This window comes from Engystomops pustulosus, chromosome 4 (assembly GCF_040894005.1).
Source record: "Engystomops pustulosus chromosome 4, aEngPut4.maternal, whole genome shotgun sequence".
Classification (NCBI taxonomy): Eukaryota; Metazoa; Chordata; class Amphibia; order Anura; family Leptodactylidae; genus Engystomops; species Engystomops pustulosus.
Window position 1 is genome coordinate 127,420,786 of NC_092414.1, and position 12,547 is coordinate 127,433,332.

The 12,547-nt window shown below is 38.1% G+C and overlaps 1 long non-coding RNA gene across 1 annotated transcript in view; it reads right to left on the reverse strand.

Moving 5' to 3' along the window:
• Positions 1-12,547, reverse strand: part of LOC140125640 (uncharacterized) — a 137,911-nt gene that overhangs the window by 6,241 nt on the left and 119,123 nt on the right. Inside the window, exon 2 of the long non-coding RNA XR_011854663.1 lies at positions 1,816-2,037. This is a non-coding gene — a long non-coding RNA (uncharacterized lncRNA). The remainder of the gene's footprint in view (positions 1-1,815; positions 2,038-12,547) is intronic.

A 12,547-nucleotide genomic window follows, 5' to 3' on the forward strand; every position in this document is an offset into this window, starting at 1 on the left:
ACATCTGCAAAGAGATTGTATGTTCTCTCCGTGTTTACGTGGGTTTCCTCTGGGTTCTCCGGTTTCCTCCCACATACTGGTAGGTTGATTAGATTGTGTGCCCCATTGGGGACAGGGACTGATTTGGCAAGCTCTGTGTAGCATTGTAATCTGTGTGCGCTTTATAAATAAAGGATTATTATTATTAACAATGTGCTGCCACTGTTTAATTGCTACATTCAGGCTTGACTTGACTCTTGTGTTTGGATCTGGCATTCAATGGCAGGAGTTTGCTGTATAATGCTTTTACGCTTGACAAAAACATGTCAAACACTTTTTGAGCCAAAGGATGGTTATTTAGAGAAATCTAAAAGATATTTTTAAATTAAATGCTATTTTATATTAATGCAGCACTATAAATATTACAAGCATAAGCACCAGCCTCATGTGAGTGAAATATGTGTTATACCCATAACAGTCCTAATCTGTATTTAAGAAACGTATTTTACAGAAGAATATGTTTAATCAAAAATACTTTAGATGACTTTAATTTTAATATTTTTCCCACAGAAATATCCTTGTTCATACCAAAAGGCTACAAGCACATATGCAGGCAGTCCCTGGGTTACGCACACGACAGGTTCTGTAGGTTTGTTCTTAAGTTGAATTTGTATGTAAGCCAGAACTGTATATTTTATAAATGTTGGATTGTCAAAAGAACCAAGATTAACAATAAAGCTAATTACAGACATCTTTGATAACTGTTATAGCTGTTTATTGTAGCTTAGGGCTAAAGTACAGTAAATTACCAACATCCATAGGTCTGTTTGTAACTAGGGATCGTCTATAAATTGTGTGTTCTTAAGTAGGGGACGGCCGGTATGTCTATTTTTTACAAGGCAATTTGCATCCTGTAATGACCATGATTCAATGTTCTCAGTGAATCAGCAAAATAGTAGCTCTAGTAGTGGAGTCAATTTTTTCAGAAGAATTGGTGTCCTTGCTCCCAAATGACATGAGTGCCATTCTATTAAATAATGTCTGGCCAATCTGACAAAGGGGATAATTATGTATTAATTAGCTGGACTTTTGTTTAAAAAACTTTCACTCTACATCATTATGATGTTTTAGATTGTTATTATCTTGTATATAGTTTACACTTTTAAAAAGAGAAGCTAAGAAATAAGTTGGAAACTGTTTTTCAAAGAAGATCACTGCTGTGCTGTGTAATGAGCAGTGTTTGCAGTTTAATGTATATAATAAATCATTAGTTGTAAACATATTTCCAGTTACTTCCAGAATAACTTTCCACTTCTAATTAGCTAGTCATAATGTGTTAATAAAACTTGCTTTTCTTACAAGTTACTAAACTCTATGGATGAATGGATGGGTTTATACACTGGAGATCAAAATGATAGAACAACACACAATTTCCTATATGTCACGGTCATTGTGTAGACCTGTGCCAATCACTATTATAAATTATATGTGTATATGTAATTGTATACACCTGTATAAATTGTATATATTCTAAAGTACAGAATGTAAATGAAAAACACAAAATGTAAATTAGATAAATAAAAAAGAACATTGATCAAAATTAGAGAACAAGTTATTGATGTTAATCTGGCACCTGGTACTAATTTGCTAAATTATCTGACAATCCCTATTTAACTGGCAGCCTAACTTTCCAGTATGCACTGAATTTGATGTGCTGTTCCAAAGTGACTGAAAACCTCCAGCAACACACTGATGTTACAATAGCAAGAAAAGTTGGATGTTCCCAGAATATTGCATATTTACAATATCAGGTAAAACAGGTAGGACGGCACTCACTTGAATCTGGTAAAATAGTAGAAAAGCTTTATTCATCCAAAATAGGAACAATACAGGCAACAGGTGACAAGGAATAGAACGCCATACACATCTGACGCGTTTCAGACCAGCAGGTCCTTAATCATAGATGTCAAGAGTAGAATGGGAGCAGGCTGATATTTCGAGTTGCCCAGAAGCGAAACGGATTAACACAGGTGCCCTGCAATCGGTTGCTTCACATCCCTTAAACATACAAGAGTTACAGAAAATATAAACACACCATAAAATTATTAAAAATCAAATAATTTAAAATCAAGTCATTTCTAACATTGAGACCTTTGGGAAATATGAAATCTTTTCTTAGTATCCAAAAACCTTGTCTATTAAGGAGCTTTCTTCTATGGTCACCTCCTCTGGTATTGGGCTTAACCCTTTCTATACCACTAAATCTGAGTCCAGTGAGGTCCAGTGTATGTGCATAAAGTACTTAGCCACGTTAGAAGGATTATGAGCATCAGGAATAACTCCATTAAGGTGCACGCAAATACTTTCTTTTAGACTCAGGAAAGTGCATCCTATATAGTCCAAACCACAGATTGTACATGTAATACAATAAACCACATAACGAGCATTGCAATTTATGAGATCCCTGATAGGTTGTATTATATTATCAATTTTGCTGGTTACATTTTCAATCGGTTGTGCATAGTGACAACTTTTGCAAAGATTGGCACCTCATTTGTAGAAGCCTTTTACAGTTAGCTAGGTGGACGAAGATTTACGTTTGCTTATATTGATAGACCTTCGAGACAAAAAACTACCTAAAGTGGGGGCTCTTCTGGTAGACAAATTACATCCATCTGACACTATAGTACGGAGATCATCATGCTGAAAAAACATAGGTAAACCATTTTAATTATATTCTGTATTGTTTTGACCTCCGCACTATATGTAGTAACAAAAGTAGGTTTATTTTGGAAACTTTTTTTCTGTTGTTTTTGGATAGAGATTTTTTAGGATTAGGCAGAAGTTCAGCTTGAGTTTTTCTTGAGCTGATGATTTTGGCCCTATTTAGTTTCCAGTTAGGGTAGCCACGGGCAGAAAGTCTACTAACAATGTTGGAAACCTCACTATTGTAGGCCACTTCTGTAAAACAAATTTGTTTTGCTCTAAGCATTTTCCCACTGGAATCCTGTTTATGGTGTGTGGAGTGACAGAAGGACCCCTGCAGGATAGTGTTTCTGGCTGTGTCTTTGCGGTACGTGGAGGTATGTGTACTTTGCAGCTCTAAGTCTGAACTGAGTTCTAAATCTAGAAATGTAATCTTAGTAGGATGCCAATGGTAAGGGAAAAATAAATTAAAAGCTCCATATGGTCGCCACATCAGAATTCCAGATGATGATGACATCATCGATGAAGCGGCCGTATCGAGCCACACATGTCAAAAACAGATTGGTGTCAGAAAAGAGGTACATTTCCTCTCACCAGGCTACATGTGTAACCTGTAAGATGTATAATTTTAAATCAGGAGAATAGTTAGAATATTTATCCATGTGATAGGATAAGCAATGGGTACAAGTGGGTTCTAGTGTATAAAGCCTCAATGTCACACGTCATCCAGGAAGAATTTGGGCACCACATAGTATGTTGTAATATAGATAAGATATGCTTACTGTCTCTAAGGTAGCCAAAGCACCGGGTAACTAAAGGTTGGAGTAATGAGTCCAGGCTGCAAAATGTTCAAATAAGGAGCCTATGCTGGCTAGGAAACATGGGTGGAGGGAACTTATTTTTGTGAAGTTTGGGCACTGTGTGAAAAATTGGAAATATAGGATTAGACTCCATAAGGTACACTGCCTTCTTAAGAGACACGATACCCAAAGAAATACCATCCTACAAGATTAACCTGGAGATGTGAGCGAAATTAGGATTGGGTTGGATTGATAATTCATGGTATCACTGAGATTTCTAGTCCACAATCGCCTCTCCCTTGTCCGCTTTGCCATCCACCAGGTCTAAATTAGACCTTAAGGAAGAAATAGTAAATTTTTCATTAAATTACAAATTGTAGGTAAACACAAAATGCATAATCATTTCAACACTGAAGCTGAAATTGTATTTGAACCACGATAGATCAAGCAGTGGGTCCTAGCAATATAGTGACAAGCACAAATAAAACAACATCTCCCCCAGGGATACCCGCAGTCTTTACTTTCATGTTATCTCATGTAATTTCATGTACTACTCTGTATAATTTTTCCACCTGTTGTACCGGAGAATGTATCATGATTAACGATATTAGCACATCAACTCTGCTTCCAGCAAAATACTGAATGTTTAAGTTTTTCTTTTTCTGTTATATATTGAAAATCAAATACATTTTTTTTTTAAAAAAAAAGAGTATTTGAACAGAAAGCCCACTCTTCAGTAACCAAATCTCGCATAAGGCAGAAAGAATTAAAAAGCTAGTCTCACCTTTGCTGAGGTACCTGTTGCGTGGACAGAGGAGAAGGGATCCACAGTTCATTTTATTGATGAAATCAAGTTTAATTTATTTAAGTCTGATGGGAAACATTTTGTTGTCAACAAACTGGGGAAAGACTAAACCCAAAGTGTTAAAGAAATCAGTGAAAAGTGGTGGAGGAGTGATATGGTTTGAGGAATATGACAATATGAGTTTGAGTTCTCATTCAGCTACATGGCAGAGTAAATGCAAGAATGTTTTAGAACCTTCTTCAACAAAAGGTGGCTTATTCCCTATGTTCATCACTCAATCAGCCAAAATTTTCATGAAGGTCACAGCAAAACAAGGAGAGCAGTTTTTTTTTTAAATCAGAAAACATTGAAACAATGAATGGTCAGCCCAGAGTTCTGATTTAAACCCAATAGAAACTCACCGGTCAGATCAAAAATAAGTAGAGCCTGTGGATTGTATTTTAAAACGCAACCAAAATGCCAAGTCTGAACACATCATGGCACCTGAAAACTAATCTGCCATTCAAAAGCTCAATGGCGCTCCTTCCCTTCCTTCACCATGTGTCCTCTTACTCGGAAAAACCTGCACAATATATTCTTAGATGTGTTTTCTGCTTTTATTCAGTTAATGTAGGTAAATTTTTCAGCTAAATGGATGTATTAATGATGAATGTTAGTGAATTCAAAATCAAACCTACATTTCTGTAAAATACATAAAGGGTTAACAAGCTTCCTACCTGCTGTAATGAATAGTTTGAGGGGTGAAGTTAATAAAATGGGGTTATATGTGTGTGTGTAGGGGGGGGGGGGTTATTAACAGAACTTCCAAACCCCCTATAGAAATGAAATGGTCTCTAAAATGATTTATTCTAAAATTTTCTTAAAAATTTGGAAAATGCTGTTTGATTTGTGATCTTTCTAGCATTGTAATAAAACAAAAAGACACTATAAAATGATGCTAACACAAAGCTGATATATGGTAAATGTTAGTTAGTAACTAGTTTGGATAGTAAGACTATCAGTTTGAAAAACAGAACATTTTGTAGTTTGAAAATAGCAAATTTGTTCAATATGTTTACCAAGTTCCCGCCAGAAGGCAGGACCCGGCTCCCCGGAAGATGATCGCGCAGGATGATCGGAGCCACGGGCCCCCCCTGTAAGTGCCGCGGGGGGTCCGATTCCAGTTAAATGCCGCTGACCGCGCTGGCGTGTTATGGGTTAACACCCGCGATCGGAGAAATCTCCGATCATGGGCGTTAGAGGCAGGTGTCAGCTATAATATATAGCTGACACCCGTAGCTTTTGGCACCGGCTCCGTTTAGGACCCGGCGCCAGAAGTTTGAGGTACTATTACTGCATATTGCAGGAACATACCTCCCGCCATATAGTAATAGCACGTTAAATGTTGGGAAGGGGTTAATGTTGCGCACTGATAAGTACATCAGAAAAGTGCTTTTGGGACAGGGTAAAGAAGTAGTATGAGAGTGATAGACACTGAACGTCTAGTTGGAGAGAGAAGAGAACATCCTGGACTGCCAGAGCAGTGATGCCAAGAGAACATAGCATCTGCAGCAGGAGAGAACGGTCAACAGTGTCAAAGGCAGTTGCCTATCATTTAGCTTTTTCCTACCCTGCTTCCTGATCCAGTCAGCGCAGAGCACATGACCACAATGTGTAAGGGGCGGGAAGGCCCCTTAGCGGGGAGGAGTCCAATTCTCCTATTCCTCTAATGCTGTCTTCTGCAAGCTCCCAGACTGTTTAATGTTGCGACACTGGGCAGGGGCTGGAGTAGGCAGTGGGGATATACATTGGCTCTACTGATGGCCCTGTGATGGTGCTGTGAGCTGCCGTGTGCTTTATTCTGGCACTCTGATGCATCTCCAGGCACTCTGAAGAAGCCTGGTGCAAGCGCCCTTTGCCACAGATGCCAGAATCCGCTCTGCATTGTCTGAATATGTGGTTCCTGTGTGTCCTAAGGTGGCTCTGTGCTGGCGGATTAAGCACTCTCTGTGTGTGCCCTTTGTTATTGCCAATGGGTGCAGTCTTCATAAACTCTGGTCACTAAAATTAAGTTTACCATGCATCAATACTCCCAAATCTTTTTCAGCTCCAGTTTTAACAAGTAATTGACTGTTTATACTTTTTGTTTCCATGGTCCAAGTGCATAACTTTACATGTATCTACATTAAACCTCATCAACCAGTTATCTGTCCACACCTTAAGCTTCCACAAATCCCTCTGTAATGCTAAACTATCAAACTCAGTATTAATTACTTTACACAGCTTAGTAAAATCTTCAAATATTGAAACTTGACTGTGTAAACCCATTGCAAGGTCATTAACAGCTTAGTATAATCTTAAAAATTGAAACTTGACTATGTAAACCCATTACAAGGTCATAAAAAAGAAGTGGCCCCAATACTGACCCCTGTGGCACTCCACTGGTAACGTCAACCCAATCTGAGAATGTGCCATTAATGATGACCTTCTGTTTTCTATCACTAAGCCAATTACTTACCCAAATACACAGATTTTCCCAACAGTCTAATTTTATGTACCAATCTTTTATGCGACCCTATGTCAAATGCCTTTGAAAAGATCAGATATACAACATCCACAGTGTCCCCCAGATCTGAAACACATCGCCCAGATCAGTATGGAATTTACTTCCTCATAGAAGCCTATCAGATTAGCCTGACAGGACCAATCTCTCATAAACCCATACTGATGATGGGTTATAAGGTTATGTACAGTGAGATACTCCAGGATAGCATCTCTAATAAACCCCTCAAATATTTTCCCCACAACAGAGGTTAGTCTCACAGGCTATAGTTTCCAGGATCGATTTTTGATCCTTATTTGTATATTGATACCACATTTGCTATGCGCCAGTCCTGTGGAACATAATCAGTCCTCAGAGAATCTTCAAATATTAAAAATAATGGTCTGTCTGTCACATTTGGTCTGTCTATCTTGGTGGTTGTGAGGCAGTGCTGTACCTCTTCTTCGGTTAAACTGTTGACATTCCAAAGAGAATTTACATCATTCCTCATCATGTCAACCAGGGGATTATCCTGGATAAAGACAGTCGAGAAGGCGACATTCAGTCGATTGGCCCTTTCTTCATCTCTTTCCATCATGACTCCCATGTTATTCCTAAGAGGGCCCACACTCTCCATTTTTAGTTTCTTATCATTTATATACCGGTACTTGAAAAATAATTTGGGATTATTTTTGCTCTCTCTGGCAATATTTCTCTCAGTCTCAATTTTTGTGGCCTTTATCTGCCTTTTACAGGATTTATTTTTCTCTCTATAATCCTGTAATGCCTCATTGCTACCTTTGCTCTCCTTACAAGACTAGTTAGCCACATTGGCTTTTTCTTGTTCCTCTTATCCTTTTTCCCATATGGTATGTGCCTTTTTTAGAATATTTATGAAAAGGTCCCATTTTCGGGGGCTGCTTTTATCTTTGAGAACATTGTCCCCGTTTATGCCTAAGAGGTCTTCCATTAGTTGTAGAAACTTTGCCCTCCTGAAGTTTAGAGTGTTCGTTACCCCTCCTCGTAATAAAGCGTAATACAAAATCAATGATATTATGATCACCATTACCCAGGTTCCCCCCAATTTCGATACCCTGTCAGATATGTTGGTTAGGATAAGGTCCAGCAGTGCGCCCTCCCTCTTGTTGGCTCCAGGACTAGTTGCAACAGGTAATTGTCTTCTGTTATTGACAAAAACCTGTTACCTTAGAAGGACCTGCAGGTTTCCACCCCCCAGTCAATATCTGGGTAATTGAAATTCCCCACGATTAGTACTTCACCATGCTTGAAGCCACATCCATTTGACTTATCAACATTTCCTCTGATGCCTCCACTATATTTGGAGCCTTATAAAAAAACCCTAATAATGTTTTATTATTCTTTTTCTCTCCCCTTATCTCCACCCAAAGGGACTCCACATTTTCATTTGCGTCACCGATGTCATCTTGCAGGACAGGCTTGAGGCAAGATTTCACATGTAGAGAAACCCCTCCCCTTTTTATTTCGTTTTTAAAATGAATATAACCATCTATAGTAACAGCCCAGTCATAGCTTTTATCCAGCCATGTCTTACTGATACCCAATATTTCTTGCGCTTCAACATAAAGAGTTCCAGTTCCTACATTTTGTTTGTTAGGCTTCTGGCATTAGTGTACATGCACTTTATATGGCTTTCCCTATTCCTATTCATTTTTTTCTTATTCCCCAATATTATTCCAGCCCCCTTCCTCACCCATGGACTATGACTCTTCCCAGTTCCCTATCTACACTGTGTTTTTGCCCTGCACAAGTGTAGTTGTCCTCCCCCCAAGTCTCTAGTTTAAACACTTCACTAACCTTCTAGCAATTTTTCCCCCAAATAGCTCCACTCTCCCCATTAAGGTGCAATCCATGCTTACTGTAGAGCCTGTAGCCGACAGCAAATTCAGCCCAGTTGTCTGTGCGGAACTTTGTCCCATTTCCCTACTGCATCTCTGGAGCTTAGCCACAGTGATCTTGGGGTTCATCATTACCTCTTTCACGAGACTTTTCTCCCATGATTGTTTTTTTTGGCTGTTCATCCAAAACTTTTTCTATTAAAGGATTATGGAGGCCACTGTGCTCTCAGTAACCTTTAGTGCTGCAGAAATTATTTTGTAACCTTGGCCTGATCTGTGCCTTGCAACAATTTGGTCTCTGAGCTCCTTAGGCATTTCCTTTGACCTCATGATTTTTATGTGCTCTGGCATTCACTTTGATCTGTGAGGTCTTATATAAACAGGTGTGATTCCTAATCAAGTCCAATCAGTTAAATTAAACACAGCTGGAATCAAATGAAGGAGTAGAACCACCTCAAAGAGGATCAGAAGGAATTGGACAGTATGTAAGTTAAATATAGGTGTCATAACAAAAGGTCTGAATACTTATGACTCTAACATTTCAGTTTTTCTTGTTTAATAAATTAGCAAAAACAACTACATCCCTGTTTCTTGTCAAGATGAGACACAGAGTGTTCATAATAACAAAAAAAGAACTGTTTTGATCTTACTAACTGGCTGCAATGAAACAAAGAGTGAAAAATTTAAAGGGGTCTGAATACTGTCTGCACCCACTGTATGTATAAAATAAAGCAACACATGCAACAAAACAATTTTTACCCAGTACCAAAAGTGTGTACCTTTGCACAAGTAACCACTACAATGTTTTAACTCCCAGGGTCTGGAGTCTTTGTCAAGCAAGGGAAAGACTCCAGGCCTTGGGAGTTGAAAGGTTGTAGTGGTCACTTAAATAAATGTACACATTTGTATTCAGATTGAATCTCAGAGTGCTGCCATTTTTTATATTATATACAGTACAGACCAAAAGTTTGGACACACCTTCTCATTTAAAGAGTTTTTTGTACTTTCCCGACTATAAAAATTGAAGATTCACACAGAAGGCATCAAAACTATGAATTAACACATGAGGAATTATATACTTAACAAAAACTTGGTGAAAGAGAAAGAAAAGTTGGCACTCACCGCCTTTTGTAAAACTCTTTTTCTTTATTGGTCCATATTAAAACATGGCGTACACAACAGGGGAGGGTTAAGCAAATGGATGCGTTGCTTCTTGGTGAAAGAGAAAGAAAAGTTGGCACTCACCGCCTTTTGTAAAACTCTTTTTCTTTATTGGTCCATATGAAAACATGGCGTACACAACAGGGAAGGGTTAAGCAAATGGATGCGTTGCTTTGTTCGAAGCAACGCATCCATTTGCTTAACCCTCCCCTGTTGTGTACGCCATGTTTTAATATGGACCAATAAAGAAAAAGAGTTTTACAAAAGGCGGTGAGTGCCAACTTTTCTTTCTCTTTCACCAAGTTTTTGCATATGATTATCTGCTACAGTTAGAGCACCACGCCAAAATCTCAAAAAAGTCTTATGGTTTGAACTCTACACTGACTCTGAACCAGAGTCTCCATCACAATGACGGCATAGGAGTTTCCTCAATAGTGCCCCCGATCGTTCCTCCTGTTTACTACCATATACTTAACAAATAAGTGTGAAACAACTGAAAACATGTATTACATTCTAGGTTCTTCAAATTACCCACCTTTTGCATTGATTACTGCTTTGCACACTCTTAGCATTCTCTTGATGAGCCTCAAGAGGTAGTCACCAGAAAAGGTTTTCATATCACAGGTGTGCCCTGTCAGGTTTAATAAGTGGGATTTCTTGCCCTATACTTTGGGTTTGGACCATCAGTTGTGTGGTGCAGAAATCAGCTCATAGTCCTACTGAATAGACTGTTAGAATTTGAATTATGGCTAGAAAAAAGCAGCTAATTAAAGAAAAATGTGTGGACATCATTACTTTAAGAAATGAAGCTCAGTCAGTTCGAAAAATTGGGAAATCTTTGAATGTGTCCCCAAGTGCATTTGCAAAAGCCATCAAGCATTACAAAGAAACTGGCTTACATGAGGATCACCCCAGGAAAGGAAGACCAAGAGTCACCTCTGCTTCAGAGGATACGCTGTGTAAGGGCTATTTAACCAAGAAGGAGAGTGATGGGGTGTTACACCAGATGATCTGGTCTCCACAGTGACCAGACCTGAACCCTATCGAGATAGTTCTGGGTGAGCTGGACCGCAGAGTGAAGGCAAAAATGCCAACAAGTACTAAGCATCTCTGGGAACTCCTTCAAGACTGTTGGAAGACCATTTCAGGTGACTACCTCTTGAAGTTTATGAAGAGAATTCCAAGAGTGTGCAAAGTAGTAATCAAAGCAAAAGACGGCTACTTTGAAGAACCTAGAATATAAGACATGTTTTTAGTTGTTTCACACTTTTTTTTGTTAAGTATATAATTCCACATGTTTTAATTTATAGTTTGATGCCTACAGTGAATAACAATGACTTCCTACAAATTTATTGCATAATAATTAAGCAATAATACATTTTTATAAATTGTAAATAGTACATGATTTATAAATGTCTGTTCTGAATAAATCCATTATTCTTGATCAAAAGGGGGCTACAATATCACATGGGACCCCACAATGTGCACCATAGGCCCATACCCACTACACTTGAAGTTATGTAGTCGGCAAACAACAGTTGCAGCCATAGCTCAGAGCCAAGTTACAAGCATGCTTTGGGCGATCCCTATCTGTATGGTGCACCCAGGTGAACAGAAACCTAATGGACAAAATTTACTAAATTAAATTATTGGAACCAACCAGCAGATTTTTCTTTCCGCGGACTGCACAAACCATTTTCCAGCTCTATGAAAAACCTCTTATAAAATGAAAGTTTGTGAAAGTGCAGCTTTGTAGTCTCAGCTCATTGTAAATGAGGTAGTAGTGTGAATTGTGCAACACACACATTAGAATACTTATTATATTGGCAAAAGCTAAAAATGAATGGTTTTTCTCATTAAAGTTGAATATGAATATTCCAGCTGTCCATTTCTCTTGAAACATATTGATTATACTAACGTGCTATTACTCTGTGCTACTTTTAGGATAAGCATTATGTCAGTCAAATGTAAATCAGTTGAAAACTAGACTTTTTCATATTAATTAAAGTTCAATGGATTCTTTATAAAGAATAGATGAAAGAAGCAGAAGTGACAGCAGAGTCATGTAGACTGAAATTTCGGCAGATTAGCGAAAGCTATTAAGAATTTCCTTTATAGCTTCCTGGAGTTTGTCCAAGAATGGAATGAATTGACAAACAATATTTCACAGAAAAGGGAAATCTGACTTTCTAAATATGAATATCAAATAGTGATACTTGGGGGGAAAGTTCTTAAAAGGCACAACATCATTTCATTGTTGAATATAAAAATAGAAATTCCCTTTATGTACATTTTCCTTTGAAAAATCTCAATACCTCTCCTACAGATATATAAATAAATGTAATTTTGTAATTTAGCTTCATCAAATTTACCAATGCCAGTCTTGGAATTTTATAAACTAGTAGCTTATGGTTTTACAGTATATGCCATTAAAAATCCCATGTAATTTCTTGTATATCTGAGAAATATGAGGTATAATACACATAGTTAGGGATGAGTGGACCCGAACTGTATTATTCAGGTCTGTGTCCAACATTGCAGTTTTGAGTCCCCAGACCGACCCAGAAGTCTGAATTTAACCATTTATCCCTGCCAGTAACACCCGTGATCGGTGTCAATACTTTTATGTGGAAGTTAGCCCTTTAAATGCTGCGGGCAAAATTGTGGGGATTGTCTATTATAGGAAAAATGTTGGGAT